This window comes from Acomys minous, assembly GCF_964271855.1.
Source record: "Acomys minous genome assembly, chromosome: 3".
Lineage (NCBI taxonomy): Eukaryota > Metazoa > Chordata > Mammalia > Rodentia > Muridae > Acomys > Acomys minous.
The window spans coordinates 63,172,754-63,197,765 of NC_140485.1; the positions used below are offsets into that span (position 1 = coordinate 63,172,754).

A 25,012-nucleotide genomic window follows, 5' to 3' on the forward strand; every position below is an offset into this window, starting at 1 on the left:
CGTTCTCCCGACTGCAAAGGCTGGTCTGAGATGGTCATGAACCTTGCTAGGGCTTTAAGACTGGGCTCTAGAGCTGAGTTCTAACTTTACAGGAAGAAGCCACCCTTCCTCCTGGATCTAGATCACTGGGCATGTACCTCTTACAGTAACTGACAGGTTTATTTCATCACCAGGAAAAGACCCCAGAGCATGAATAAAGCCTTCTTACAGGAGAGCATAGGCAAAGAAGAGCTGTGGAGCCTCGGGGCTGCCTTCCCTGGATGTTCCATCAATCAGTGAACACTCTGTTCTTCCTATTGTGTTTTAGTCTGTGAAATCCAGACTGTTGAAACACGGAGGCTTCTATGTTAGGGCTACTTTTTACTCTATTTTATTTGGGTTTCTTATGCCTCTGTCTCCTCCCTTCCAACTCTTATCTACCCTAATATCTTCCAATTCCCCAACGCTAGGTAGGAGAGAAAGAAGGTTAGTGGGAGACAGGGTGTAGGTCTCTTTACTACTTCTGGCTAGTTAGGGCCTTTGGATTCTTTGGGGCAATACCAATCTCAGTTGGCAGGATATCTGGCAGTCCAGCAAACCAGAAACTGCAAACACAGCAGAAGGATGAACCAGCAACAGCATGGAGGAGCAGACGCTGCCTTCTTTCTCGGAGTTCCCCAGTCCTCTCCTGGCTCTCAAATTTATACCCTCTCAGAGTCCTCAGAATTAAACTGTCTGCAGCTGGCAAACCTCTGGCCTCTTCCACAACAAGAGACAATCATAGTTAACAGCAATGGACAAACTAAAGTAGCCTCATACACCTGGGATTAAAACAAAAACATGTTTACATAGCATAACTGAGTTTTTAAAGAAACCAGAACTTCCACTACACTTCTGACTTCCCAAGAGAAGAAAAAGAGCCAGTTACAGAGCCCCGCTGGGTGTTCATCATCTCATTCTTAGATATGCACATCAAACTGTTGGAGGGGCAGATGATGGTCAATACGAAGTCTTTGTGTAGCTTTGAAGTCATCAGTGTTTACTAATGACAGTGACAGTAACAGCGAAGGCACACTGGGTGCTTGGCCCATGCGATGTTCTTTTTAAATAGCTCTATGACACAAACTGAACGCTTCCCTGGTTCATTCCATTTTCACTATGGTGGTTTGAATGAGAATGACCCCAAATAGGCCCATGTATATGAATGCTTAGTCATCATGGACTGACACTATTTGAGAAGGAGTAGAAGAATTAGGAGGCGGGGCTTTGTTAGAGGAAGTGTGTCACTGGGAGTGGGCTGCCCAGCATTACTATCATAGCCTGTGGATCAGGATGCTGCTCTTAGCTGCTGTTCTAGTACCATGAGTGCCATGGTGCTCCCCACTGTGATGATAATGCATTAAACATCTGAAGCTATAAGCCAGGGCCCACCTAAATGTTTTCTTTCATAAGAGTTGCCTTGGTCATGGTGTCTCTTCAGAGCAGTAGAACGGCGACTAAGACAATCAGCATTGCCCTTTTGTGGCTTTATGCTACCCTTATATCCCAGTTGGCACAGGAAGCACCCAAGGTGGCTTGCTGACCATAGTAAATGGTGTCTACAGGCTTTCATGGGTCTTGGCTGGGACCACACAGTAAGAGGTGAGACCTTTCCGTTTAATATGCTTTTGCTCCTTCACAACAATCTTGCAGAGCAACTACTACTATTACTTCCCAGGGAGCTGTGGCCCCTGTTCCAGGCACAGAGCCCGGGGCAGCTGAGCCAGCCTGTAGTCAGGGTGCAGTCCTTCAAGCCTCACTGCTCTGAGTCAGTAGTCCCTCTGTGTCCCCAAATGCCAGCCATGCTTTGAGAACAGTTTTGAATTCACCCTAGCTTTAGATGAATAGAAAATTTGCAAAGGTAATACATGGAGAATTTCTGTATACCTGTCCCCTAGTCTCCAGCATGCCTTGGCCTGCCACCATGGCTCATTTGGTGAAATGAAGCCATGAAGATGGGCATTTCACAGTTATTGAATTTCTCTAATTATTTTAGTTCCACCAGCTTCACCACTATCATCTTTCCCCCATGCTTGGACCTCATTCAGGAGACCAGTCATATTTAGTTTTTATGTCAATTTAAGAATTCATTTCATTTTGGGCCCTTTGTCTGGGATTAATAGATGTAGTCTTGGTTCCTGTTCTTATCCTAGTTGGAAAGAAAAAAAATATAGTTGTAATTTTAGTATTTGTGTGTATTTGTGTGTGTGGTATGTGAGTGTGTGTGTGAGTGTGTGTGTGTGTGTGTGTGTGTGTGTGTGTGTGTGTGTGTGTGTGTGTGTGTATACTGATATTTTCTCAACTTCTAAGTGTTGATATATTAACTCCCAGAACATTCATGTTAGCAACTAAAGATTTGGTGTCTGAGCTCTTATTGGGCAAGGCAATTATATGTCAGCAAATGTATTAATTGGCATTTTGCTGCACAGTCCAATTGCTGTCTCCAGTGGTTATGTGGGTGCCTGTCTGGTTTTAATGCTGTTGCTGCTGAGTTCAGCAAGGGCTCATCACTTTGGGTTGTCAGATGTGTGAGACGAGTTAGGCTGCACTAAGTCCTGCATGTCCTCGAGAGCTGTGTGACCCTAAGCCAGCACTTTCTAGTTGTCACCCATCAGTTGGATCATGTCCAGGGGTCAAACTAATGTATCCTGAATATATTCTTAGCAGTGAGGCCCAGGGATCTGCATTTGAAGTAAGCTTGCCAGGTAGCTGGAAACTCATGTTAGAGAGGCCGTGGGCTTTCCATGCACAAGGGACAGACTGGAAGATGGTCTCAAGATGAAGCATGGGAAGAAGGCAGCCCGAGGCCACCGCAGTGGGGCACTTTCCTCTCCTCTCTAGTACCCCGTGTCTACTCAGTGGAAACGTAAACCTCAAGGAGACACCGAGAAACTGTGCTTGCTCAACACGCTGTCTGCCCGAAGAGATGGAAGCCCTGAATCTCCTTCCCTAGTTCTTTTTCTCAGTCTGAAGCAGTCACGTCTCTGCTCTGTATCATCTGTGAGCACACCATCACTTCTGTGCTCAGAGAACGAGACGATGGCCCTTCGGGGGAAAGTCCAACTAGGTCTCTCTTCTGAAGAGATGTTGGAATTTTTGTCCAAAGAGTTTATCAAGAGTTATGTTTGGACAAGACGTGGGAAACTGAGTTTTGCAGAAGAAAGTGCACAGTATTTGGAGGAAATGTTTTCTATCAAGTATAACAACTCATTTCATAAAAAAATGCCTTCAAAGACGTACAGTATTGCCACACCCATGTGCATCCACATTGCTTATATGCTGTTCACATTATGTACTTAAAAGTGAAACCCTAGTGACAGCCATTTGAGTTGGGTTTTTATGCTGTTTCCAGTTTGTTATTGGGTACGTGAGCTCCAGAGGACTACAGCAACTCCCTCCAGACTAAGCCATGGATAATCATGAAGCATGGAGTCAGGGTCTGCATCCATACTTGTGTTTCAAGCAGGACCCTGTCTTCCAGGGTGTGCCAGTCAGTGGGCTAAGAGCAGATGGGACAACCTACCTACACAGGGTTGCCTGCTGGTGCTAAGCATCACCAGTAGCCACTGCTCAGAAATACTTTCGTGATACAAGAGCTTTCTAAGCAAAGGCAGATGAGCTGACGTTATGCATTACACCTGCTGGTTACTGATAATTAATATAGGTGTAGGGCTGCTTCTGTGTTTCTGCAAATGAAAACAAACAGGACAAGGGCAGAACATAAGGATGAGGCTCTACTGTGAGACTAACCATGATAAACGGAACTGCCCTCATCCTGGGCTCTCACTGTCCACCTCCCCAGCACCAGGCCAGCTTCTCTACTCACTCAGAAATCTGTCCATTGCCACTGAAGGGTGCAGAGTTGCAAAGGACCTGGTTTTCCTTTTTCTTGCAGATGAGTGTCTTTTACAATGAAATGCAAATGGGTCTCCTTCGTGGTTGAGCTAACACTTCTGCCTTCTTAAAGATAGGATAACATATTGCTCTACACAAGGAATAAATACCCATGGCGGTATAAACAAACCCATAACAAGGTGGGGGTGGGGGTGTGAAGTGCACTACAGCAGAGTAAGTACAGTGTCTCCTGGGTCTGCACTCGCTCACTTGATTTATGTGGACTGCAGGCCACATTTTATGCTGATGGTGCCTTCCACTCAGGTGCATGAACTGGGGAGATGGTAATGGAAGCTCCCTCTGCGTGCCAGCCCCGCCCCTCACTGTACCAAGTGCCACTACTGCACGGAAGTCCTTTCAGTCATTTCCTCTTAGGGAACTTGTCTGAAGGAAAAGAGAAATATTTTCTAATATGTGGTGCCTCACTCTGCAAGCCTCTTCTTGGGGGATTTGCATTGGCACATTTGAATGAATTTATGAGCTAGAAAAATATTCCAGCGTCCTGATGAAAAATAAAACCAAGAAACAATGTTTCATTACCAGCAAAAGGACATAAAGCACCAAATTAGTGAGAATAATCACCATTAGTTTATAAGAGATGTTTGAAGTGTTTTTTTAATCACCTTAAAAAAAAAAGCCCAGCCACCTAATTATAATAAATATTCATTATAGACAATTTAGAAATTGCAGAAAAGTTTAAAGATGAAAATATTTCACCAAATAGTTGACCGGAGAGAAAACTGTTAATCTTTAGATATCTTTTGGTTCCTGCCGGAAAGGATGCTCTTCGGTGGTTCAATTTAAATGCTCAACCCCCTTCTTTATTCAATTGATTGTCCGAACTTGGCTCCTGTAGTCACTTTCACAGCTGGATGGCAGAGCTGAGACCCCCCTTTGCCCTCCCTCCCTCCAAGCTGACTCACACAGAAGCTTTGGTACGGGAAGATGTGGGGTGCTTAGAAGCCTCTGAGAGGGTTCCTGGTGAAGGGACCTGATAATAGTACTGAAGTCGCCAGCTGTTGGAGCAACATGGCTGTTTTAGGGCCATGAGATGTTTTTGAGTCGGGGTGGTCCTGTGGGGCCCATCTCCCAGCTGTTGGACAGCTCTTCTTTGGCCTTACTATTCGTAGGCAAACACGGAATGGGCGTGCTATTGTAGTTTGAAAGGAACGTGTTTGGGCATGGGGAAGACAAGAGGGGAGTTTTTGGTGATGGCCTCTTTTTGTCAGCCTGACTGGGTTTGGAATCACCTAGGAGACACACTTCTAGGTGTGTCATAAGGATGTTTCTAGGTTCACCTGCTGTGAACACTGGCAGCACCACCCCCAGGGGGTAGGAATCCTGCAATGAATAAGACAGAAAAAAGAGGAACGTGACCTGATCACCCATATTCATCTGTTTTCTGATTAAGGACACATGCCCAGCCACCTCATCTTCCTGTTACCACTCCTTTTTTAAGTGACTGTGTCACTTAAACCTGTGAGCATAAATAAGCCCTCCCCCTCCCAAGTTGTTTCTCTCAGGGGTTTTGTCAGAGCAACATTAAAATAATACACATGGTTTCAGCTCTGGGACTCGGTCGGTCTATCACTGAGTCTGGATGCCAGCAATCATCTTGGGGGCTCACCGAGTTTCTCGCTTGTCTTTAACAGACTCTTCTCTTGCTAACTCAGCTGGTGGTGGTTTGTTATTTACAACCATGGAACTTCACTGATAGATGACTTTCTTATATCAGCATATACCCAACATTAACAAAAAGAAAAGAAAAACCTGAAGTTTCCCCACATTTGATTTCCCTAGATCACATGCTTTGTAACAGCTGCTCCTAGTTACATATAATACAGTCTTGTAAAAATCTTTAGAAGCCATGAACTAGATGTGTGTGTGTGTGTGCTCACGCTTACACAGGCACACACGTGAATGTGTTCATGTGGGCGTGTGTATGTGCTGGTGCATATGCACAAGTGTGCTCATATGTGTACATGTGTACTCTGTGTGAACATGTATACTCCTGTCTGTGGAGGCTGCCTTCCTCAGCTGCTCTCCACATCAGCTTTTGAGACAAGGGCTGTTAATGAACTTGGAGTTATCCATTCTGCTAGGTGAGCAGCCAGTGCACTGGGCTCCAGTGTGGCTCCAGAGCTCAGGCATCTGTCTCCACCTCCCCTGGACTAGAATTACAGATGCTGCTACACAGCATTCACAGAAGGCCAGGGACCTGAACCCAGAGCCTCATGCTTGGGTGAGGGCATGTGCTAACTGAGCTCTCTCTCCAGGCAAAATGAAGAATTCTTTAAACAACCGCTCACCTTCTATGGAATCAGAGGGTCATCTTTCTTGGAGCTAAAGTCTCTTTTCAGAGGGTGAACTATTTTCTACTGCTAGTGACTGGCTCATGGCTGGCTATGACCTGGAAACTTCCATTCCTGCTTCTGCATTATTCTGGTTTGGGGTTGAATCAATCAAAATACCAAGTACCCATATAAGCCTTAATGTCAGGTTGTTTTTTTTTTTTAAGGATCACATATTTGTAGTGTAAATAGGCTTTGAATGCTGTCTGGGGATGCATGGATGCAGTTTTATATGACACTCCCGTGACCACCAGGCTCCTGACCCTGTTGCCCCTCTCGGGTATCATGATCTGCGAAGGTATATGGATGAGCAATTGCCACCACAGCACTCTGCACACAGGATTAAATCACCAGATGCCTTCAGGGGGACATCGGCTACAATTTCCTTAATCTCTCTAGTATGTGGATAGACATATTTTTCTTTTTCTATTTGTCTTCAACAGTTGTTACTATTGTTGTTGTTGCTGTTATTTGTGTGTGAGTGTGTGTGTGTGTGTGTGTGTGTGTGTGTGTGTGTGTGCATGTACCACTGCACACATGTACTCGAAAAAATTCAAGAGTCAGTCATCTCCTTCTCTCATGTGGATGTCTGCCTTCACTAGAAAGTCTTCCTGCTGGCCCTTGTCTTCTCTAACTTTTTAAAGGCAAGTCTAAGCTATTTTGAAAGTTTTATTCTGTTACTCTTTTCCATAGCAGCATGAGGGGACTGTAGATTTGTGCTCCTGAGAGTTCCACCCTTAGCTACTGCATGGTGTATATGTGGTTCTCCTCTTCTTCTCTCCCTCCCTCCCTCCCTCCCTCCCTCCTTCCTTCCCTCCCTCTCTCCCTCCCTCTCTCTCTCTCTTCCTCTTCTCTTCTCATCTTTCCGCATGCTGTTGTGAGCTGCTGCGTGCTCTGTCTCTTACAGTCCTAGCCGTGCACGTCTTTGCACGCAGTACATCTTTCTGCAAATCCTTTCTCATCCATCTACCTGATTTCTCCTTCATTTGCTTGAACTAAACACAGAAACAGGCTAAACCCCAGTCACATTTTTAAAGCAATAATTCAGCAGGTGCAAAGAGCAAGCCAGCACGGCAGGCAGCATACCTCAAGTTAGAAACACATACTGATTTTTCTTGATCTACAAAATTAAATGAAAGCCATGTTCTTTGAAAGTTTCCACTGATGTTTTGATGGGGGGTATGTTCTTCCCTTGTATGAGGAGTTAAGAATGTAACAAAATAGTCTTACTTACAAACATATGGAATACTCTCTTTGTTTACTGAAAAGGCCAAAAAACAAAACTGAAACTTTCCCTTCTTCAGATATTCATTAGAATCATTTAAATAACTTGTAAGAGCCGACAGAAATCCCAAGGCCTTCTGTAGGGACTAGATGGCTTTGTGACCTAAAGGACACAACTGGCATCTCTTTGTTTCTCAGTATTTCTTGGAAGAGCTGCCTGAGGACTTTCAAGGGAGCTACTAGAGAATTTGAAGAGCTATTTGTACTTGATTATTTCTGAGAACCTTGGGTACCCATAGAAAGAAAACAGTCAGAGGAGGATAAGCCATCATTTTCTGTCATTAAAAACAAGAGGAAAAGGTCCCCAGGGAACAGCTGCAGCTTAAAAGTTCCAAGGACTCTTGCAGTGTCCCCATGGGAATGTGTGACTCTAAAGCAAACATTAAGAATGGCCATTTCAAAGACATAATTAAAACTATGCTGAGAGACAAGATTGAAGAATGAAGCTTGGTTGTGGCAGTGTGTTCTTGTAGGAAGCTGAGGCAGGAGGATTATAAATCCAAGGGTAGCTAGGCAACATAGTAAGACCTTGTTTCAAAAAGCAAAAAACAAACCAAACAACAAAAATAATGAGATAAAGTGGTCTGATCACTGATCCCACTCTGTCCCTGAGATAGAGGCCACCACTGTCTTTTTAATACTCTCTCTTCAAGAGTAAAAGTCTTGATTCTCTCGTACATGAGGCTAGCATGTGTGAAAAGGGATACAGAGCAGAAGTTCCAGACTTGAGTCTTCCATCTTCAAAGAAATGGTAGACACACTCCGAAGTTCGCTTCCTTTGTTTGACCTTGTCCTTTGCCTAAAAAAGGTGATGTCACAGGTAGCAGAGTGAGGAAAATCTAAGAGTGAGGATAACACATCCCAGGTACAAGTTGAAAATCTGGACAGAACTAGCTCTTAGCAAGTAGTTGAGCTATTAGCACTCAGGCCCCATTTCTTTTCTTTTCTTCATTTATTCATTTTACATCCTGGTCAAAGCCCCACCCCTCCTAACTTCCCAGTCCCATCCTTCCTCCCTCTCCTCCCTTCCCATTGAACTCAGCTCATCAAGTCTTATCAGGACTGAGCTTGCCTTCTTCCTCTGTGGCATGGCAAGGCAGTCCCACCAGGAGGAAGTAATAAAAAAGCTAGCCAGAGAGTCCAAGTTAGAGACAGCCCCAGCTTCCCTCACTAGAGGACCCACATGAAGCTGAGCTGCCCATCAGCTACATCTTTGTAGGGGGCCAGAGTCTGGTCCATGCAAGATCCTTGGTTGGTGTTTCAGTCTCAGCAAGCTTCTTTGGGCCTTGGTTAGTTGGCTCTGTTGGTCTTCTTGTGATGCTCCTGTAACCTTCAGGTCCTTTTATCTTTCCCTCCACTTTTCCACAATATTCCGTACTTATTGCCCAATGTTTAGCTGTGAGTCTCAACATCCTTTTTGAGGTACTTTTGGGTGAGGCCCCTCAGAGGACAACTCTACTAGGCTCCTGTCTGCAAGCCTAGTAGAGTATTGTTAATAGTGTCAGGGATTGTCTCTCTCCCATGGGCTGGGTCTCGGGTTGGGCCAGGCATTGGATGGACATTCTCTCAATCTCTGCTCTATCTTTATCCCTGCACATCTTGTGGGCAGGGTGAATTTTGGGTCAAAGTTTTTGAGGGTGGGTTGATGATCCCCTCCTTCTATTAAGAAACTTATCTAGTTAGAGGGTATCATCTTCAGTCTCTATGACCCCTGCTACTAGGAGTCTCTGCTAGAGTCCCTCCCACCCCCTCCCCCACTCCCCTCGGAGCTGACTTAGGTCTTCAGCTTGTAAAAGAGATGTTCCCATGTATAGCTTCTTTTTTTCTCTACAGCCCTTTTGTCCTCTCACTCCCACTGTCCCCACCCTCACATCTCTTTGTGCTTCCTCTCTTACCATGCTCCCCCTCTTCAGCCACTGCCTCTGTCTGCTCTATTTCCTCTTCTGGGTGAGATATGGATGTCTTTTCCAGGGGCTGGGCTCATTGAGAATCTGCGATCTGCTTTGAATCCTCCCGACTCCTTCTGCTCCACATATAGAGAAAACATCGTGCTTGTAATGTTTCAGGTACATTGGACCTCTTCCTTTCTTTTCACCATGTGACAGATTCGTTTCCACAGGAGTGGCAGTTCTAGTTACTCTACAGAAAGGAACGACAGAGCAGAGAGTTGCACTGGAAAGTCCCTCTTAGATTGCTGCTTTTCATAGTCACCAAAGAAACAATTTTGTGAATGTGAGTGCCAAATAATGCACAAGACCAAATGGCCTTAGGGAAATGAATTTTATGACATATTATGACATTTGCCTGCTTTAGGAAAGATGTATGTGCTTGTTTGTTTGTTTGTTTGTTTGTTTATTTGTGTAAGTGTGCATGTATGCATGCACACATGCTCCAGAGTGAACAGGCCACATGACAACTGGTAGGAATTGTTTCTTTTCTACCACATGTTGGTGTTAAGGTTTGAACTCAGGTCCTTGGGCTTGACAATCAGCATCTTTATCCACAGAGTCAGTTGTCTCACTTATTCTAAAGATGCATTTTAGATTTGATGAAATATATTCTCCCCAGTTCATGTTATGCTGCTGACTCATGGTTATTTACAGTGTGGAAACTGAGACTCAGAAGTTAACTTACCCAAGGACCCTGAGCTGATTTTTAGAACTTTGTATCATGAAAACATACATGGATAGAGTCATACTGTAAGTCTCTTTTGGTGTACATATCTGTGTATGCCATCTACCTGGCAGCTTCTGTGTCCATCTGTCAATGTGCCCACTTGTGAGCTTTTGCAGCTGGGGTCAGGGGTCAACTTCGTCAGCTTTGCTTTCCTTTTAGGGCTTCACACTATGCCGTGAACTGGAGTTTTTGACGTGGATTTGTTGACTTGCACCAGGAATCTGATTGTTGACTGGGATAGCTAATTTGATGAACTAATGGATGCTAATGAGTGAAAATGGCTTACTGTGCTATTCTTCCTGGCTAATATATTTGCATTTATTCAGGAGTTTTCTGTGAGGAAAATCTTGGCCAACTAAAAGTGACACACGCATGTGCGTGTGTGTGTGTGTGCGCGCGCGCACGTGCCTACCTGTCTGTCTGTCTGTCTGTCCATGTTAGTATCTTTGTTTTGTTTCTCTCTCTCTCTCTCTCTCTCTCTCTCTCTCTCTCTCTCTCTCTCTCTCTCTCTCTCTGTGTGTGTGTGTGTGTGTGTGTGTGTGTGTGTGTTTGAGATCCTAAGACAGAAGAGATACTTTTTTAGATTAATGCAATGGTGACAGTAAATTATATCAGATAAGAAATTATGTGATAACACTCACACTCGCACCGGACATGTCAGTTGGAAGTAAGGGAAGCTTCCAGTTACAGAGTGTTCACTGTGCACCGGGCACTGTGCTAAGAATTCATGCTTTCATCACTTCTCATTCACGAGTCTCCACAATGTCCCCACACAGTCCCATCCTGGCTTTCCTTATCACCGACAAAGGAATAAAATCAGAGAACACAGCCATTACACCAAGGTCACTCTGCTAATAAGAGAGAGTCTGCATTTGAACTTGTTCTGTCTGACTCCACATCCTTTTAAGTGGTACTCTGGGCGCGTGGCCTCCCAACAGATTGTAGGGCTGCCCTGCAGGGTTCCCTGGGTGTACAGTTGAATGACAACAGTGCACGGTTTGGGCAAGGAAGAGAGCACGGGGATGTGATAAAGGCTGACACAGACAGAGCCCACCACATGCCAGCAGAATGCTAATGTCTAACCCACGGGGACTCACTGGAGAGTTGCCAACATCAGGCAGAAGTGAAGCCAGCTGAGGGGCGAAATGGTGTGTCATTGTGAGGGAGCAAGAACAGACTGGGGCTTCTTGGGTTGGAGATGAGGGGTCCCCAGCCCTTTTCACTGTAGGCTTTCTACACACACAGAAGGCACGGTTGATACACAGAGAGGTTTTTCTATCTTACTCTGATTTTCATATTTATAAAACACTATTGGAAACACAGCCTGGCATTTCGTCTCCAGTCCCTAAAACCAAACAGTTAAAGGCACCAGAGAACGTCTGTCCTTGACATTCACAGGAGCCTAGAAATAAAGAAATATCTCAAGACCAGAATATTTAAATATTCAATAAATCCCTGGGGATGGATTTTTGTTCTCAAAATATCATGGTAAGTTTAGCTTATTGCTGTATTCCTAATTTAATTATTTTGCATGTCTGGAGAACGGGCTAACGATCAACTAGCTGTTCTAAGGAAGACTGGTGTTTTGGGACACAACACGTGTTGGGACCAGAGGTGACCCAGGTCACAAAGGAAAACTACACTTTAATTAAAAGCTACACCTTTTATATCTCAACATGCAACTGTTTGTCTTTCACGAAAGTTTAGATAACAGAGCCCGTTAATTGCACGTCTCCCAGTGTGGTCCTTCTTTATTTGCTTTTGCTATCATGGCGTTTTGCAATTTCACTTAACTGATTAGGGCATAACAAACATTCTAAGTTGTTATGGGTTCTAGCAACAAACCCCGAGTGATTGGTAAAGATGCTTTGCTAACAAATGTAGCATCTGAGCTGAAGACTGAGGTATTTTGAGGCTATAGGGTGCGATGAGGTATGTGGGAAAGTGGGAAAAACCACACAGGACTGTTTAGTTTCACAAACAGCGTTCACTTTTATTTCAGAGAAGTATAGCGCTAAATACACTCACAGCTCAAATGAGGGTCACTTGTCAGCCAAGCGCTATCTGGCAGGTAAAATGTGGAAGCTTTTATAACGTACGTAGTAGAGACATTTTAAATGTCTCGTGGCGCTTTAAAAACAACGTGGAAATATCTATCAACAATGCACAAGGTAATATTAAAATTGATAGATTAATATATTAGAGATGACAAACGTACATACTTCAATTTATCAGGTCCAATGTAAGGAACCCAGAAGGTGAGCAAGGCCTACTCAAGTTACTTTGAGGTTGTGAAAGATGTGACCTCACTTCACAGAGACCTGGAGCCAGGGAGTGAGAGTGAAGCTGTGCTGCAAACCCTTACAGAGTGCAGATGTGCTGTGCGAGCTAAGGGAAGTTTCCAGAACCCTGACACAGCCGCTTTGCCCCTTTCCTCCTTGGCAGGGTAACCAGGGGAGCTTTATCTCTCCCTCTGCTTCTTAATTTGCTTTTCCCTCAACAACATCTCTACCCTTTACTGGTGTTAAGGGACAACTGACTCCATTTTTCTCTTTAGTAGAACAACATTAGACTTTGATCATGTCCTTAGCTAGAGGTCAACTTGGTGTTTTTTTTTTTTTTTTTAGTTTGTTTTTCCTCAGTAATCTTGTGGATTACACATTGCAAATTGTTTCCACTGCCCCGAGAATTGACTGACCATAAAATGTTTCACAGTCTGTTAACTCTATGACCATAGCCCCATAACATGTACCTTTCTTATGACCATAAAAATAACAACAAGATTACACTTTGGTAATCCCTTGCTTCCTGGCTATAAAAAGGTCCTCTTGTACTAGCCTAAGCCTCTTTATTCTTCTACCAAGGAAGACTGTAAGTGTAGCCCAGCCACAAAGAAATTTTTTTTACCTTGCAACAGTTTGGTATTAGCTCTTGGTTTTTGACACCATCATAGCGTTCTCTTGTTTATTTTAAAGTTTCTTGTGGCAGACTTCCGACATGGTCCCTCTTCAGATTGGTAAGCAAGCCGGGCTGTTAGTAATTTTCTGCCCTACATTTCTAGTTTGGAGGCGTAGGTAAGACTAAGAGAGATTGGGTGAGAGGTGGTATATAGAGGAGGTGACCTTGACACGGCCGCAGTGTTTTTTTGTTCGTCTCTAACTAGACCTGAGCAGGCTTGAGGCACATTGCGAAATGGACTGTTAACTGCGTTTCTTTTTTTTTTTTTTCTTTTTTCTTTTTTTTTTTTTTTTTTGTGGTTTTTCGAGACAGGGTTTCTCTGTGAACTGCGTTTCTTATAGTGATGACACTCAGAGTTCTTCGTTCCTTTCTCTACCTTATGCAGCCTTTGCTGAATGGGCAAACGGGAGCCATTCTGGGGCATTTTCCAGAAGCATCCTGATAGAACAGCGGCATTGTGGGAACACAGCAGATGTTCACTGGGTAAATGGGGCAGTTTAGGTGCCGGCTCCTACAGCCACACTTCTGATGCAAATGGGACTCCTGCAATATCTCTGAGCTGTGCCTTTCCCCTCGTGGGCAAAGATACTGTCTGTCCTTAGGCGGCTGGGAAATACCCAGCTCCCGCCCCAGGAAGACAGCAGCCGGCTGGACATCCTGCTTCCAAATGAGGCTGAGGCTACAAACAGGGACCTTAGAGAGACTAATTCAAAAGTAGTTCACCTTCTGCCAAGGTGAGTATTAGAATAATACAAAAAAAAAAAAAAAAAAAGCAAACCTGCCTCAGAGATGCACCTTTAATCTGGCAGCCATCTGGCCCCTTGATTTAAAAGATCTCGGCCCCAGCTCCTGGGAAGGCTTGTCTCTCACTTGCTCGGTTCTGGCTTCCTGCAGTTTAGGAACTGCGCAGTGGAGAAGTCCCCAGGACCAGCTTCCATACTCCCTTAAACCCTTGACAGCGCATCGCCGCTCTGAATTAATACCTAGAATGGAGTCCTCATCGCCACAAGCCCGACAGTAAGTTTTGTGGTTGTTCAGGCAAAGTTGCTGTCCACAGAGTGATAAATTCTTTCACACTTTCTCTTCTTCCTCTCTTCTTCTTCTTTTTTTTTTCTTCCTTCCTTCCTTTGTAGCAATTCAGTAATTCTTTTCCTGAGTAATGAGTGCTGCAGAGCAGTAGGTGGGGGCAGAATCCCTAACCTCACAGAGCTCTTGGTCTGTTAGAGGACATTGTCGTTGATCCTGAAGGTTTGAAAGACAAGGCAGAGTGCTTAAGTGATTGGGTGAGTCCACTGTCGTTTACGCAGTCTGACCTCCCTATTTGGTAGAGCTCGGCATTTGGTCTTTCAGTGGATTGGTGAACAGTTACTGTGCACTATCTTAAAGACTACAGTAAAATGATGCCCTCCCTTTAGAGAAGAGGAGAAAATGAACTTGCAGATGCTTAGCTATGGCTTAGAGGAAAGGGAACATTCTAGAAGGGAAGTTTTGTTTTTTTTTTTAACTGAGGCCTGACAGCCAGGCATACAGTTATCTTGCTGTTGAGCTATGGGAACAGAAAAGGCACAAGTCTCTGGGATAGACCTGACGTCATGTTCTGTGGGCTCAGAGAAATCCCACATGGCTATAGGGAGGCGTGGGTGATGACAGAGACTACAAAGAACAGAAACCAAGCTGGGCACTAGTCTAGGGACTTATCCTAACTGCAAAGAGAAGGAAACCATTAGAGGATTTTAAGCCTTAGAGGTGACTCTAGTCAAATAGATTAACAGGGTTCAGGTGGCTGGGTCCCTTTCAAATCCTCTGTGCCAACACGACCCACATATGTGCTCAGTTAATACCAGCTGAGCTGACTGTCCCTTCAGATAAACAGAGTGTGACCTGCTGACTCCTTCTTGGAGACAGATCTACTTTAATTTAATTCTTTCTAAGAGAGGTTAGAGGATGTCTGTGCCAGAACAAATTTTAAGACAACAGATTTGAGCCACTAGCAGTTTGGCTTGAATGCTGAGGTTTAGACTGTGTGACTTCTCCAGGTATCACACAATTGTGACAAATTTCATATAGGAAAAAAAAAATACCTTGAGTGGTGAGTCTTGCTTGTCTACAGTAGTGTTTCCATGACCACATTTTGTACGTGTGCATATAGGTGTGTGTGTGAGTGTGTGTGTGTGTGTGTGTGTGTGTGTGTGTGTGTGTGTGTGTGTGTATGTATGTATGTGCATGTGGAAACCAGAGAACAACCTTGGATAGCATTTCTCAGGTGGGGATCACATTTTCTTTCTCTTCAGGACAGGATCTCTCATTGGCCTCTGTTTCACTGATGTCTGGCTTCTCAGTGAACCCCAGGGACTAGCCTGTCTTTACCTCCTCAACACTGGAATTCAGCCTTTACCACCACAGCCAGCTCTTGTACATGGATCTCAGGCTCAAACTCAAGTCCTCACGCATGGAAAGCGCTGTTTGGACTAAGCTGAATCCCCTCTCGTGCCCTTCTCACACCTATCTCCCATTTGGCATCCACAGACATGCCTTGGTCTTGTCCTACAATGTCCTTAAACTTCTCAAAAATTCCCTTCCCTGGATAAGTTTATATATATATTTTTAATTAATTCTTTGAGAATTTCTTTTTTAACAATTTATTATAATTTATTCAGATTATATCCTGAATGTTATCCCCTCTCTTGTATCTTCCTGTTCCCTCCCTGCCTTACTCTTCTGCCCTATTCCCCTCCCCTAGACCTCTGACGGAAAGGGACCTCCTCCCCCACCATATGACCACAGCATATCTGGTCTCATCTGGATAGCCTGCTTCCCCTTCTTCTGTGTGCTGCCGTGGCCATACGTTGCATTTTGGTCACATTCACCTCCTCCCTCATCTCCTCCTATTTCGTACTTGTCTTTCATGTGTCCTATTTTTTTTTTCTATTGCTAATAAGACAGACCATGATCAAGGAAACTCCTAAAGGAAGGCATTTAACTGGAGACTTGCTTACACTTTCAGAGGGTGAATCCATGACCAACATGGCCAGAAGTGTGGTTTGTAGACAGGCAGGCATGGTGTTGGAGCAGTAGCTGAGAGCTTAAATATTGATCCACAGGCAGCAGGTGGGGAGGGCAGGGAGGGAGGCATGGGTGTTTAAACCTCAGCCTTAGTGACACACTTCCTCCAACAAGGCCATGCCTACAACTTCCTAAACAGTTCCATGACTGGGAACCAAGCACTGAAACATATGAGCCTACGTGGGTCATTCTCACTCCAACTGTCACATGGGGCCTGCTGCCCCTCCTCCTCATGGGAATGTAAGTACTGCGTCCGAACTATTTGGCTTTTCAAAGAAAGAAGGAAGGAAAGAAATTAGAGCATATAAACGCTGTTTGAAGGAAAACCAAGCAACATTTCTCTTGATGTATTCTCACAGCAAGCAGGAAAACAAGCTAGTCAGAAACTTCCCAATAAATGCTGAAGGTATTTTCCCTTTGTGATTGACAGCTCTTTAATGACCTCTTCTATTTGGCACTGCTAGCAAAAAACGACAAACAAACAAAAGCAAGCTGGAGAACACTTGCTGATTTCACTTTATGGGCTGCTTTGTTTTGTTGTTTGTTTGCTGGCTTTTGCTGAGCATATTGTCATGACCTTGAAGGATAGTTCCCAGTGTCTACCCAGTATTGCTGGGAGTCTGTTTCCCAAAGAACCCAGAGGATTTACACTTCCTTTTGCTTCTGAAACTTCTAAATCTTTCCAAGCGGTGGGATCCCACTCCTATCCACTAGCAAAATAATTGCTGAGTAAAAGTGGCATTTGCACCAATCCCTGTGTAAGTGCAAACAGAATACAGTCTATAGTCACAAAGGAAGTGTTGATTAAGAAGTGACAGCAGAGGGTTTTGGTAATGAAGGGGAGGATGGTGGTTACTTGGAGACCTGCCAGGCTCCGGCAATTAATTCTGCTTGGGAGCCAGCAGGATGCCCTGCTGTGGCTTGCAAATCAAGTGGGCAGTTTGGTTTCCAGACTGGCTGGGACTTGATTTGAGTTTTGAATTTAGGAGATTTTTTTCCAGCTTTGTTTGCCCAGCCTTTCTAAGGCAATCATCATTTCATATTAAAAAGAATCTAGGCTTGGATAAAGAGTCTTTATATTTGTGGAACGCCATACGAAGGGGCAATGCCTCACACCAGGGCCTTTTGTTTGATAAGCTCCAGTGTCCAGAGAAGCAGTATCTTCCCATACAGGACAACCTCACTTAACACTCTCTCTCTCTCTCTCTCTCTCTCTCTCTCTCTTTCTTTCTCTCTCTCTCTCTCTGAAAGTTTTTCATGTGGCTTTTCCAGGTAGCCTTAGCATTAGGTATCTTTCCCACAAGCCCTCCTCTGCCTTGGAAGGGAGGGCAGAGGATTGTACTAATCAGACATGAGGCTCAGGAACCCCATTAGTGCCAGCTGATGGCTTCTAGGAAAAGGAGAGTCTGGTTTTTAAGTGTGTGGTCCCTGTTAGGTTGGCTTCACACCTCTGAGTATGTGGGCAACACAAATAGACTCAGTGGGTTATTGAAAACCAAAGAGGACATGAGGCTGGTAAAGGTGGGGAGGTCGGCGTGGATCTGGTAAGAGTTAGAGAAAGGGGAGGAGTGAATATAATCAAATATGTTGTATGCACATGTGAAATTCTCAAATAATTAATAAAAATGCATTTTAAGAGTCAAAAGTCAGAAGGCAAGTATCAAGGTGACTGTGGACTCATAGAATGAAGTTGGTAGTATTCCTTCTGTTTCTATTTTGTGGAATAGTTTGAAGAGTACTGGTATTAGCTCTTCTTTGAATTCTGTGCTGAATCCATCTGGCCCTGGGCTTTTTGCTTTGTTTTGTCTGGGAGACTTTTAATGATTACTTCTATTTCTTTGGGGGATATAGGACTATTTAATTTGTTTACCTGACCTTGATTCAACTTTGGTAAGTGGAATCTATCAAGAAAATTGTCCATTTGACTTAGATTTTCAAATTTTTGTGGCATCTAAGTGTTCTGAAGTAAGACCTAATAATTCTTTGGATTTCCTCCATGTCTGTTGTTATGTCCCCATTTTCATTTCTGGTTTTGTTGACTTGGATTGTGTCTCTCAATTCAGATGTAGCTGATAGGCACCTCAGTTTCCATATGGGTCCCCTAATAATGGAAGCAGGGCCCGTCTCTGTCATGGACTCTGTTGGCCTGCACTTTGATCACTTCCTCCTGGTGGGGTGTCTTACCAGGTCACAGAGGAAGAGTATGCACAGGGTCCTGACGAGACTTGATAGGCTTGGGTCAGTTGGTAGGGGCAAAGGGCTCCCCATCTCAGAGGACTAGGGCAAGGGAATAGGGGGGAGGGGAGAGGAGGGTTGGGAAGAAATAGGGGAAGGGGCTGCAATTGGGATATAAAGTGAATACATTTTTAAAAAATAAATTAAAGATTAAAAACAAGAGTAAAAAGTTAGGGATGATTGCTGTAAAAATAGGTCTTCTGGACACAACAGGGTTTCTGCTGTTGCTGCTTGCCCATGACCTGCGCAAGGTCAATCCAGTCACCATTCTGTTACCAGTGGGACCAGGGCTCCAAAGGCCAATCTCTGGTTTAGATGTGATGGGCAGCTGAGAGCCGTTTGGGTAAGGAGAGTCAGTTTTCTTCAGGGATGGATGATCTTCTAGTGGATGACCCTACATTCATGTGCATACAGAAGTATTGACGGGGCTAGGAGGTATCTCAGGGTCTCTTTTGCTATGATAAAACACCACAACCTCTTCTACCTTCTTTCATATCCTTCCATGTACTGCATCTCAAATGTATGGCCTTTTCTTGTTTCATTATTATTGCTTTATGTACACACACACACACACACACACACACACACACACACACACACACTCACACTCACACTCACTCTCAGATATACACACACCAATACTTAAATACAACCTGCTGAGTCATCTAATGTTCCTTGTATATATGATTTCAGGGACCACCATGTTGGATTGGATTAACAATCAAAGGCTTCTTACTGGGGACAACTAATCTCTGCTCTTAGTGGTCATTAGCTCCCTGCAATTCTTTATCTAGGGATAGTGCCCTGTGTAGTTTTCCTTCCATTTTAATATATCTATTAGTGTTGTTGTTGTTTGTTGTTTTGTTTTGTTTTTTAGGCAGCCATATTGTTGAAACATGGACAACACTTCCCTGTCATGCTAGGAGACAGTATCTCACTGCAGACTTCTTGGTCACCCAGCTCTTACAATCTTCCTGCCCCCTCTTCCGCAATGATCGCTGAGTCTTTGGCGTGGAGGCTATGTTGTAGATGTACCCCTCGGGACTGGAAGCTGTGTTTTTTTATTACTCATGTATCTGTGTGTGAGTCTGGCCATGTGTGTGTGGCAGAAGCTAGAAAAGGGCCACTTCTCTGTAGGATCAAAGGGTTTTGAGGTTAAAACATCACAAAAGAAGCAGGGGAGGAGGGGGACGAGAGGTAGGGAAGGCGGGACTTTTCAGAGGCATCTGTAAACCTGGTAGGGACTCTGTAAACCAGGTAGGGAATCTGTAAACCCAGTAGGGAAGTCTTCAGCCTCCACAGGTGTCTTAGACACCTCGTCCTGGCTGGTGTGACATCCTGGACCCTTGTTAGTTTGTCTACATTTTTCTTCACATCCTGGAGAGTGGGAGGAAGGAAGGGCCTTCTCAGCCTTGCACCCAGGAGCTGGGGGCTGCAGAGGAAGAGACTCCACTTCTGATGGTCCTGGAGCTCCTTCTAAGCAGTGCGGATGCCCTGGAGATTCATCCCTGCATACTTAGTTGTTTAATGTCACTGAAGTCCAACTGACCTACCCAACCAACTGTGGAGTCTTATGTATCCATGCCGAGCCTAACCTATTTTTTTACACTCCTAGCCTAGTCTTTGTTTTGTAATAATATTCTCCAGACATATTTCCTTTTAGAGACTAGCAAAGGAGAACTGCATTCGTAGCTCACAACATCTGAAAAATTCCTTTACCAATTTTACAGTAACTAATCGGGAAAGCTGGGTACGAAGTGGGGGACAGTAGAGGAAGTAGTTGTCTAAGAGACTGAGACAGAACTTTCTCTAAGAATTTTACAGCCCTGGGGGAATTTGAAAGTCTGTGAAAGAAAGGGTGCCTCTCATTCACCATCTTTCTCATGATAGGCATCATCCTTCTGAAGTGCTGATAAGTTTGACTCCTTAGATGTAGAGGGCAGAGCTTAGGAGTTGACCCTCCATTATGGTAGTTGCAGTTTTAAGAGTGAATAGCAGCATAGGTCCATTCGGGCCGCACACCTTAGAATGTGATTCTGAATCATGAACTGGGTCCCTACGTTCTACCATTTCTCAAGAGATGGGCAAATACTAGGCATTAAGAAAATGGTATAGTCATTTCTTAGACTGATTTTACTAATTTTATCTAAGAATTCTGCCCAAGTTTAACTTGGTGAACCAATTAAAAACCAGATTGGGTCACTGTGAAACCTCACTCCATCATAGGTAATGACCTCATGGAAGCTGTATCATAGGGTACCAACTTCCATGAAACTTCTAGTTCCAATATACTTGATAGTTAGTTCCTCAATATCACCAGTAACTACAGGGAACAAGTGGGAAGAAACAATGGACGGGATCCCAGGTGAGGGTCCTGTGACCACCACTTCTTCTACCATGAATATTTAAAATCCTTTTGCTATTACCATGACAGTGGAATGTGTAGGCATACTTTTAAAATATACCTTTATTTTGCTTTCTTATATCTCTTTCTTCCTTCTCCACCCCAATTCCTTCCAACACCCCACCGCTGGATAGGAGAGAAAGGGGGTTAGTGGAGAGAAGGCCCTAGTTTTCCTTAGCTGCGTCCTGCTGTTTGGGGTCATCGGGTTCCTTGGGGGCAAGTCTAATCCTTATTTCAGGATATCTCTAATTTCTCATCAAACTGCATCAACAGCAGCCAGGAGCAGTAGGGGGAGCACCTTCTTCTTTCTTTGAGACCCCACTCTCTCTGGGTCTGGCATTTATCCCCACTGGCAAAGACCTCACCCCCTGCTCAAGGCAGTTCCCAGCTGACAGAGATCACATGCCATTGAATAAGGCAGTAATCAGGTATAGACAAACAGGAGCAGCCCCCATGTCCCACACCTGGGACTAACACAAAACACATGATTACATATAATAAACTAAAACCTCCATCACTGGAATGTTCTGCTATTTCATTGTCAAGGCTACAAAGCCAAAGTTATCTTTATTCCAAGATGATGATGGGATGATAATGTCATTTTTGGAGGAAAAAGACACAATAAAATAATATTTTGCAAGAAAAGAAGTATTCATTTATGATGGGCTGTGGTTTCACAGACTTTGTTTTTGTACTGGGAAGAGCTGGGAACACCACTTTTTAGGGGAAACCCATGACTGAACGTCCAAAATCTACTTTAGTGATTTCCCTCTTCATTTCTTCATTGTTTCTGTTGAGAAATACCCACTTCATCCCGCTTTCTGCAAGCTTCTTACGTCTGTTTACTGCTTCCCAAAATGAAAAACAAAACAAAGTGCCGACCTCAATGTTGAGTTACAGTCCCTGTCTTAGTTGGGGTTTCAATTGGTGCAAGTCTTGGGAGCATAGCATGATGACCCTTGTGCCACAGATCTTCAGAGAAATCAGGAATATCAAGTACTGTCTTTTCAGTGAGGTAGATATAAAAAAATAGTTCTTCCATCCACAACCAGGACCAGAGATAACTAATAGGCTATACGACCCTTATATTATTTGTATAGCCAGAGTCTCTCCCAGGCTCCCACAACCAGGACCAGAGATGGTTAATAGACCAAATGACCTCTACACTATCTGTATGACTGAGATGAGGCCAGAGACTTCCTTAGGCCCTCAAGCTAGTACAGGTAGCCTATCTCTAGAACCCATCTTCTTATAAAAAATAGCATGCACCCTCATTCCAGTTTTGATATAACTACACTTAAGAAAGTAGTTCACAAAGTCTGCATAAAAGATTGTATTACACGATTTAAACTATTTCCAAAACACACCGCATTTAAGTTGTTGGGGATAAACTGCCTGATAGCAGACTCTTTAGAAGTCTTGATCCAGCTTAGTGTGGTCAGTATGAACTGAGTTTTCATTCTCATCTGTATATGGCTCACTTCTCTTCCTGGACACCTGCAGGGTCCCCCTCATGTTTTGAAACACCATGACCAAAAACAAGTTGGGGAGGAAAGGGTGTATTCGGCTTACATTTCTATGTTGCGGTTCATCACCAACTGAAGCCAGGATAGGAATTCAAGCAGGGCAGGATCCTGGAGGCAGGAGCTGATGCAGAGGCCACGGAGGGGTGCTGCTTACTGGCCTGCTCCCCATGGCTTGCTCAGCCTGCTTTTTTATAGAACCCAGGACTGCTGGCCCAGTGTATGGCACCACCCACAATGGGCGGGGCCCAGGGCCCTCCTCCACCAATTACTAATTAAGAAAATGCCTTACAGCTGGACTTTATGGAGATATTTTCTCAATTGAGATTCTCTCTTTTCAGATGACTTTAGCTTCTGTCAAGTTGACAGAAAACTAGCCAGAAGAGACCACATTTATCAAGACACTTTGGGGGAAAAAACTTGATATTTCCTGCATGACATGGCTTAAGTAGACAACATGCACTAAATGTTTAGTGCACAAAACTTATTAATATTCTTTTTTCTTTTTTTAATATTTTATATTTATTCATATTACATCTCAGTTGTTATCCCATCCCTTGTATCCTCCCATTCCTCCCTCCCTCCCATTTCCCCTTACTCCCCTCCCCTATGACAGTGACTGAGGAGGACTTCCCCCCCTAAATCTGCTCTTTTGCGTAGTTCAAATGACTTCAGTTTTTAAAAGGTCTCTACTTCAGAGCAGAACAATGGGTGTGGCTGCTCTTGTCACAAGAATAGCATGTTGGGATAATGAAGACATTTTTGTCTTTCCATGATGTCTGAATTTTCTGAATAATGGTAAATTCACAAGACGTGTGGTTTCCTTAGCAGCAATGTGCCAACAAGTTTTGATTTCCTTGATAGCTGGCAGAAGCAAACAGGATATCTTATTAAAACCTATTCTAATGAAAAAATTTTGAGAATTTTATTTATGAATATGGTATTTATATCATTTCTACCCCTTTCTTCCACCTTCACATTCTCTCGTGTCCCTTCACATTCCATCACAAAGTCATTACTTCTTCTACAATTATTATTCTTTCATATCTCTCTCTCTCTCTCTCTCTCTCTCTCTCTCTCTCTCTCTCTCTCACACACACACACACACACACACACACACACACAGCCTAATTTGACTTTTACCATCTTTCCGCTCCTTGTATGTCTTTTCCTCTAAGCTTTGGGAGTGTGTTTGCATTGCAGATGTGCCAATTTGGATTGGGTATCTCGTGGTAACTTGTTGAATCTCTGTAACAGTTTCCATGTGCTGAAAAAAGAAGCTTCTTTGATGAGATGTAAGACTTAACTAATTTACCATTCCTCTCATGCTACATGTATATCACACTATATCTATCTATCTATCTATCATGTACCTATCAATCTATCATCTATCTACTTCTATAATCCTATCTATCATCTATCTATCTATCTATCTATCTATCTATCTATCTATCTATCTATCTATCTATCTATCTATCTATTTATCATCTACTATAGAATGGCTAGAAATGGTTAAATAGGCTGCTGCAGAGTTCAAGAAGTTAAAGAGAGTTCTAACCTAGAGGCAGAGGCAGGGAGCTGGTAGAGATGAAAGGAGAGTATCTGAAGGGACTCAGATTCCCAGCACTGTTGGAGGTCTTCCAGAGACACCTCAGCAGAGTCAAGCCCTAGGATCAGAACTGAGCTGCAGAAGTGGCATGTAGCATCATTCTGCCAGAGAGGCAAGGGGTAGGACCAGGTCCAGATGGAGACAGATGGATTGAAATTTTAGTAGGTTGTATCAATAGTGGAGGCCATATTCAGCCAACCCCCCCAGGATAGTTAGGAGTTCTTTGCCAGCACCTAGATACATGCACTGGGTGACCAAAGGAGAGATTGGTGGGGGTAGTTCTAAATGGCTGCATTAGGTGCCCTCCCCTGTTGGAGATCTAGCTTTCTTTGGTCTCTTGTGTATAATAAATTTTTGGGCCCAGTTTCTCTGATATGATTTTAATATGCTCATGAGTTTTCATAGTTTCAGTTTACTTTGATATGTTTCTGGGACTGTCCCCTATTATGTTAGGAATATTTATCAGTTCATGCCGTATGGGTGGTGTCAGATAAAGGTACCATAGATTTATAAACTGAGGTATGCAATGACCCCCTATTCTCAAAATGGGGCAAAACCCTGCTTGCTAAATGGTGTTAAGGCATGACACAACCTGAAAAAATAAACCCACCATTTACACAACATGGAATAATTTAGGGCAGGGCACACCTGAGCCTCTACACAGTCAGACTTCATTCTGGCAAAGGCATGTACAGTCTCACAGATAAACAGCTCAACCTCAAGAGGCTCTGTTTATACAGCTTATGAATCAAAGCTGCCCAGGCTTTTGACATCACAGCATTCCTTTGTCATCTATGAAGTTCACGTGAGAACCATGCAACTGTGTTTCAAAACCCAAGCCCAATCCACCCTCTAATCTTTCATGTAAGTTTACTTTTCCATTTTGGGCTATAGTTATAGTTACGCCCAATCATACCTCTTATGGATCATGAGTGGAACATGCTCACTGGGTGGCTAGCTATTGCCTAGGACCCAACTTGTTTATGTTTGTAATAGA

At 43.8% G+C, this 25,012-nt stretch overlaps 1 long non-coding RNA gene across 3 annotated transcripts in view; it reads left to right on the top strand.

Moving 5' to 3' along the window:
- Positions 1-13,088: 13,088 nt before the first annotated feature.
- LOC311593596 overlaps positions 13,089-25,012 on the top strand; it is a 124,726-nt gene continuing 112,802 nt past the window's right edge. For all 3 annotated transcript variants that reach the window (XR_014777774.1, XR_014777775.1, XR_014777776.1), the window contains exons 1-3: positions 13,089-13,239; positions 13,567-13,915; positions 14,076-14,198. This is a non-coding gene — a long non-coding RNA (uncharacterized lncRNA). The remainder of the gene's footprint in view (positions 13,240-13,566; positions 13,916-14,075; positions 14,199-25,012) is intronic.